Here is a 7,956-nt window from a genome sequence, read left to right on the forward strand (position 1 = left end):
AAACTATGGCATGGCCAAATTTCATTCCATTCCATTCAAAGATGTGGTACATCGATCATGCACAACCAATGAGTGCAAATGAGTCCTGGTTTTCTGCTGTGGGTTTCTCCTTTTACTCTCTCAGCATCAAAAAGGGTTTGTTTCCATCAAACAGCACCGAGCCTGTGCATGACTCACCCTGCACTGAGGGATCTAGTGAATGCAAGAATCACCATGCACTGAGGGAGCTAGTGAATGCATGAATTAAATGTAGCTACTGTGTAGAAAATGTATTTCAGTAGATCAGCTGTAGTTAAAAGACAGACCTGCTCTTGCCAAATTTGTGCAAGTAAATCATAGATGATATGTAGACTTCAAATCTTTAGGGAAAAATTAGAGCCTGTCATTGAAAACTGGGGCCGGCTGGTAACCCTGTTGGAGTAAGGCCCCCCCCCCCCCCCCCCCCCCCGAGGTCCAATGAGAGCGTTTGGAATTGCAAACTCACCCGCACAGCCTGTCAGAGAGGACCCTGTCGCCGTACAGGTGCCTCGGTCCCACACATGAGGACTGACAACAGTTCTAAACATCGCCTGGACTGCTAGTTAGGGTTAATTAAGAGTGTGACTCCCAATGGCAATTCTAACAGTGCTTAAGCAATAGGCCACTGGAAAATTCCTATGAAAGCTATTTTTGCCTCAGTCGCTTCTTGTTCAAATCAAGCTGTTTTATGAGGCGTTGTATCTTTTAGCAATACTTCAGTCAGCTAAAGCCTGGCCAATAGACGACTCTAGCATTGCAATCCTTCACGTATTTACAGCTGTTACTGCGCAGCAGCAAAGTAGAGGAGGTTTCATGTACTGTTCTATTAAATGAAACAATAACAAAGGCAACGGTATCTAAAGGTGCTCACTGACCTCAACACTTGGTAGATCCAAGATACTGTACTGAATATACAAAAAACTAAACTGAAAAAAAAGCATTTTCTGTTTTCAATAGCTACTAACTGCCTGTCAAAGCACATTAGGATGAAAGGAAAGAGAAAGAATGGTTTGTAAATATGAAACGATGGAGCAGCACATACTGTAGTATTCATGTTGAGTATACAGTTTGAATAGGGCATGCTGTTGATATTGATAGTAGATTAATATAATATAATAACTGCTTTCATGTCAGATTATCTTGTATGTAAGTGGCCTTTTTATAAGTAAACTAAATATTAGGTCCAGTTGTTAATGAAATCATTGATAATAAAATAAAATAAAATTGTAGATTTTACTTAACAATCAATTACCAACCACTGTAGTAGCACACAATAAAACATTAATGTTTTGATCCGTTTTTTTGAGGTAAGACAACATACTCTCCAACTAAAGCTAAACCAGTTCAAATAATTTTGTGATTCCATTCCTGACAAACTTTTTTCTGAGCAGTGGAGATCACAGTAGTCTTGGCGTGATGTTTCAGCTAGAGCAGAGGTGGGTTAGATGAGACACACAGTTCACCGATTCTCATAGGATGCTGGATGTTTGCTCAGATTTCATTACCTACATTGCATGCTGGATAACTGACAGCGGCGCCAGTTAGGTGCTCTGAGCCAAAGGCTTAACAGAAGACAAGCTGTCAGGATTGACACTATCATTCTCATGATCCTCTGCCTACCCCTCTGCACTGATCACTTGAAATAGTAATGACCAAATGGATCCACATCTCTAAAGACACCCCCAGCACTATGGAGTCTACGCCACACTGTCAAGGAGATCTGGCCAAAAGGTACCGGTCCTAATAAAGTGATCAGGCAGACCTACAGTACAGCTTCAGCAAGCTAACAGTCCAGCGAAAACCAGCTCAACCACATATAACATGCAAACTGATTTACACATCAAGTACATTGTAACTATGCATAATAACATTGTTACTACGCATGCGTAATTATAACCTTGTAACCACACATAATAACACTGTAAATATGCACAACATTGTAACTATGCATAATAACACTGTAACTATGCATAATAACATTGTAACCATGCATAATAACATTGTAACTACGCATAATAACATTGTAATGATGTGTAAGTGCACATGTATTTACTAAGTAACTACAATGTAAATACACAGTAATTAGAAACACTGTATGTAAAGTTCTACCCATAGTTACATTATTACATAATTACCAACACCCATCGGTATGAATTGAAAAAAAAAACTACTAAACAAGACAACTATTTCATACTTAAAGGTCATACTTGACTTCAAAACCAGTAATCTTTAATTAGTGTGTCTTTGTCACGCCAACCCTGGGCAGTGGTTATATCCAACACTAAGTGAGTGCTTGACCTCAAGCCTCAAGGTTGCCAGCTCTCAAGCATCTCTTGCTATGAGCTTTGATCCTTGTATTTATAACCCCAGCATTTAGTTTATTCGGCTCTCTAGCGTACTGTACATGTTTGCAATGACAGCTAATTACTACAATTCTTGGCAAATTGGTCAGGGCTTACATCATCGTAACATTAGACTAGTTGTGCTTGTCTAGCACTTAGCACAACAAACATAAAGGCGACTACAGTGAATTAAAAAAAAATATAGAGCAGTGTTCCTCATGTTGACTCCGAGAGGAGAAAGAAGAAATGAATTAAAGCGTCAATGGATTATCAGTGAGTTTGTCGCTGGGTGGAGGAGTCGAAAGTTGATGGAATGAATGAAAGTGTGTCAGTGGATTATCAGTGAGTTTGTCGCTGGGTGGAGGAGTCGATAGTTGATGGAATGAATGAAAGTGTGTCAGTGGATTATCAGTGAGTTTGTCGCTGGGTGGAGGAGTCGATAGTTGATGGAATGAATGAAAGTGTGTCAGTGGATTATCAGTGAGTTTGTCGCTGGGTGGAGGAGTCGATAGTTGATGGAATGAATGAAAGTGTGTCAGTGGATTATCAGTGAGTTTGTCGCTGGGTGGAGGAGTCGATAGTTGATGGAATGAATGAAAGTGTGTCAGTGGATTATCAGTGAGTTTGTCGCTGGGTGGAGGAGTCGATAGTTGATGGCTGAAGCCGGTGGTTTGCAGGCTTGCTACAATGCAACTGATTTCACTGTAGATGCAATAAAATTAGGCTTTTAGGCAGAAATATAAATATAAAAATAGGCCTAGGCAGTGCAGAAGATAAAACTCTTCTAAAGCCAATTGATACATTCAGTGTTCACCCTGGCAGGACTCCCCACTGGTAGAAAGTCGCAGCACGAACTACAAACGTCAGGAACACTTGTGTGTTCATTGTGTCTCTAATTACTTACATACTAGTTACTTATTAAATATATTAATTTACACATCATTACAATGTTGTTATACATAGGTACAATGTGCTTAATCTGTATACGTGTTTACATGATATAACCCTAACCCAATCCCTATCTGTATCCCAATAACTAACCCTATAACTAACCATATCCCTATCAAATCCCTAACCCTCTCCCAATCTCTATCCCTATCCTTATCCCTATCCCTATCACTAACCCTATCCCTATCCCTATCCCTATCCCTATGACTAGCCCTATGCCCATCCGTAACCCTATTCCAATTCCAATCCCAATCCCTAACCCTATCCCTATCCCAATCCCTAACCCTATCCCTATCACTAACCCTATCCATATCCCTATCCCAATCACTAACCACTTCCTAACATGATACAATTGTGTACTCACATATAACATGCAAAAAGATTTACACGTTAAGTACATTCTAACTATGCATAATACCATTGTAATGATGTGTATATTTACTAAGGAGCTACTATGTGAATACACAGTAATTAGAAATACCACATAAAGTGTTACCCTAACTTCATGTTGATTAAATAAATGATACATTCTGTGCCTATGGGAAATGTTGTATTGACAGGTCGTCAGACTAAACTCCTTCGTACATAGAGCAGCATGGGCAGCAATACAGGAACTCATGAAATGACACAGTGATGTATTTCCCCTAGAGCTTAAAGGGAAGTTCAGTCTCCATGGCCACATAGCGCATACCCTCAGTGAGGATGGGGAGACCAACCACCACAGCACTGGGTGAGAGGACAGGAATGCATTTTACTAGCAGTCATGAGATCCCCAGATCATTTCAAAAACCTCCAAGTCAGTGATGAGCTCTTCTCATTATCCATCCTGCAGGAAAGTGCTGCTGGAACACTGAAAGGTTAATGCGGAATAAAATCATACACAGTTTGTCGTTTCCAGGCTTTTCACAGTCAAGTTATCATTCATCTCTGCACTGCTGCTCTCTCTCCTGTTTCTTGCTGACTTCATTTTGCTTGAACTTTTGTTGGCTTGCTGTTGCATTTTTTTCAAAAGTATTCGCAGAATCCTGTTCCAAGAGAGAGAAGGTCACAGTGTATGTAACGCTAACATAGAAGTTACTCAGGAAATGCATGTGCATTTATACATCAGTACAATGTTATTATGCATCGTCACAATGTGCTTAATGTGCACATCTTGAACAATCAGCAAACCACAGACACTTTCTTCTCAGGTGAATGAGAGTTGCCAAGACAAGCCTTTTCCACAGGGAAACAAAGAGTGTGCATGTCCTTTAATACAGCTGCTGTCTAGTCCAATCCAAGGAAAGAGAGGATCCAGTCCATGTTTTAAAACATCTCCAGGGCCGATTTACAGAGGTTCAGGACTATTTCACAGAGATGTTCAGGGCTGATTCACAAAGATGTTCAGGGCTGATTCACAAAGATGTTCAGGGCTGATTCACAGAGATGTTCAGGGCTGATTCACAAAGACGTTCAGGGCTGATTCACAAAGACGTTCAGGGCTGATTCACAGAGATGTTCAGGGCTGATTCACAGAGACGTTCAGGGTTGAGTCACAGAGACGTTCAGGGCTGATTCACAGAGATGTTCAGGGCTGATTCACAGAGACGTTCAGGGCTGACTCACAGAGACGTTCAGGGCTGATTCACAGAGACGTTCAGGGCTGACTCACAGAGACGTTCAGGGCTGATTCACAGAGATGTTCAGGGCTGATTCACAAAGACGTTCAGGGATGACTCACAAAGACGTTCAGGGCTGATTCACAAAGACGTTCAGGGCTGATTCACAGAGATGTTCAGGGCTGATTCACAGAGATGTTCAGGGCTGATTCACAAAGACGTTCAGGGCTGATTCACAAAGATGTTTAGGACTGATTCACAGAGATGTTCAGGGCTGATTCACAGAGATGTCAGGGTTGATTCACAAAGACGTTCAGGGCTGATTCACAAAGACTTTCAGGGCTGATTCACAGAGATGTTCAGGGCTGATTCACAAAGATGTTCAGGGCTGATTCACAAATATGTTCAGGGTGTGGTGCTCTGACTTGTGTGACAGTGTGAGTGGTGCCCTGACATGTGTGACAGTGTGAGTGGTGCCATGCCACGACTGGAGGGCGATGGTGTCCCCCAGCCCCCTCTAGAGAATTAATTAAGTGTTGGCAGAAGGATTGTATTATTATTTTATTATTATGATAGCTGTGTGGAACGGGCTGTGGTAGTTCTGGCCCAGAGCTCTAATTAATTGCATTACTTTGTTAAGTGGCCAGGCTTCCTGGGAATATGCAAATGCAAATTGGGGGTAATTAATTGATTGACCTCTGGCTGGCAACACTAGAACTGTCTCCGGTATATAAGTTGTGAGACAGAGACTGGAGCTCCGTGGAGCTTCAGCAGGGCGCTGACACAAAGCAACTCAAGTCTGCTGTGCTGTAAACTGACTGTGTCTTGTTACCTCCCACACCATCACATGTGAATTATGTACAGTATGGTCCTCATCCTCAACCTCAAACAGATGAAACTCCTCTCCATATTGTGTTCCTCCAGCTCTGCAATGACCCAGTGTGCTTGGTGGTCCTTGGTGGTCACAAACATTAAAACAAAACCTGAAAAACATCTGTTTTATTGGGACCTCGCAGTGGTCTGGTTAACTGACCATTGACGTAGTTAACATACTTCAAGATCCTTGCCTCCATACTCTGTACTTGAGTTATTTAACACTAAGCATTCTGTGACACATTATTCCACAGAATATGAAAGTAATTAAACACACACGCACAGTATCAAATTAGGCACCCAGTCTTTCTACAGAGATGAAGCTGTAACTGATATTGTATTACCAATTAACACCATTTTTCTTTCTGCTTGGATGTGGAAAGAATTCCAGTTGAGATGTTTTAATTGAGGACACAGTAGGAGTGTTTTCAGTCAGTTCCAGTAATGCTGCTTGTCAAGGGTTAAATACGGATTCAGGATTTTCCCTTGTTGTGCAGCCTAACCATGGGACAGAACACTGAATAACATTTTGCTTTTTAAACTTGCTCAGTTTGTCTGTCTGTACACATGTAAACATACGTCTGACACTATATTCGTTTTAAAATACAAGGTAATTATGCATCCTATTACTGAGATTAAAATAATGACTACTTCCCAGGTTTTCTGGTGCTACCATGTGGTTATTATAATTTATAATTTATAGCAGACTAAACAAAATGAAGATCATAATTTTATTGTCACGTGCTGCTGATACACAAGCAATGGACTTAAAGTAACCTTAATAAGAAGCATTATGAATATAGCGTTTAAGGAAGGGTGTGTCACTGTGTCACTAAAGTATTATTAAAAACAGATTTGCCTGTCAATATTCACAAGATTTAAGCCAAGCTATTCCCTTGAGTGCGTTTTTAATTGATTTCTTTCTTTACGGTGGAGAATGTGTTGATTATGATGATTCAGTTTTGAGGCTAAACGGGTGAGGTGTTCACTGTAGCTCACTGGTGACCCGGAACATTGAAACAGGTTCCTCCTCAAGACAGTGCAATACTGCCCTCTACTGGACACCGAGGCAGCGTTTACCTGTACACTAAACCAAGAGATAATGGGGCTCTATGTCTCGTAGACAGTGCAAATTCACGAAAGAAATCCAAAAATTGTAACATCAGCAAGAACATACTCCGAACAATAACTTGACGCTGTTTCCTCCAAGTAGGTTTTTGTTGTTAGTTTATCTATCTATCTATCTATCTATCTATCTATCTATCTATCTATATCTATCTATCTATATATATATATATAGATAGATAGATAGATAGATAGATAGATATAATGGTTTCCTCTTTAATGTGTTTCTGCTGCCATTGTTCAAAATAGTAGATGTGTAGTCTGTTAGTCGGTTTCTGGTGTGTTTGCTTGGTATCTGAATGCCCAATTCTACCTGCTGGTTTGTGCTCACGTGTGTACTCTGCAGCCCTGCTTTCTTTCGGAATGCTGCGCGCTGTTGGTCTGTTAATCTTGTGTCTCTATTGTAAAACATGGACACCACCTAGTGGTAGCAATTTTAAAAACAACACAGTGTTTTGTTTTCTTCGGTAATGCTATTCATTGTGGTCTCTTGTAAAGCGTGTATGTAGGTGGCTGTGCATACGCAAGCATGTCACACTCACATTCTCCTCCATATTTATGGAAGACCAACTGCCATGACTGTATTAATTTATTTAGCGTAAATGATTGAGAATAGCAGGTTCTGACGATATTGTAACCACAAGAGGGCGCCAGATCCACTTTATTAGATACTCACTAAAGCCTGATCGTTGAACCCACACTGATATCCTTTAATAACGAGGAGGGCTCCGTCTCGGGGTTCTTGGAGGGAACACGCTATCTGAAAGAAGACGTTATTGTATTCAGAAAAGCAGAGAAAAGGAGGGTGGGGAGTGTCTGAGCTGGCAGCCTCCCTGTCACATGCCTTGTATGAGGGAGAGAGGGAGGGGAGTGTCTGAGCTGGCAGCCTCCCTGTCACATGTCTTGTATGAGGGAGAGAGGGAGGGGAGTGCCTGAGCTGGCAGCCTCCCTGTCACATGTCTTGTATGAGGGAGAGAGGGAGGGGAGTGCCTGAGCTGGCAGCCTCCCTGTCACATGTCTTGTATGAGAGATAGAGGGAGGGAAGTGTTTGA

The sequence above is a fragment of the Polyodon spathula genome, chromosome 12 (genome assembly GCF_017654505.1).
Source record: "Polyodon spathula isolate WHYD16114869_AA chromosome 12, ASM1765450v1, whole genome shotgun sequence".
NCBI classification, from domain to species: Eukaryota; Metazoa; Chordata; class Actinopteri; order Acipenseriformes; family Polyodontidae; genus Polyodon; species Polyodon spathula.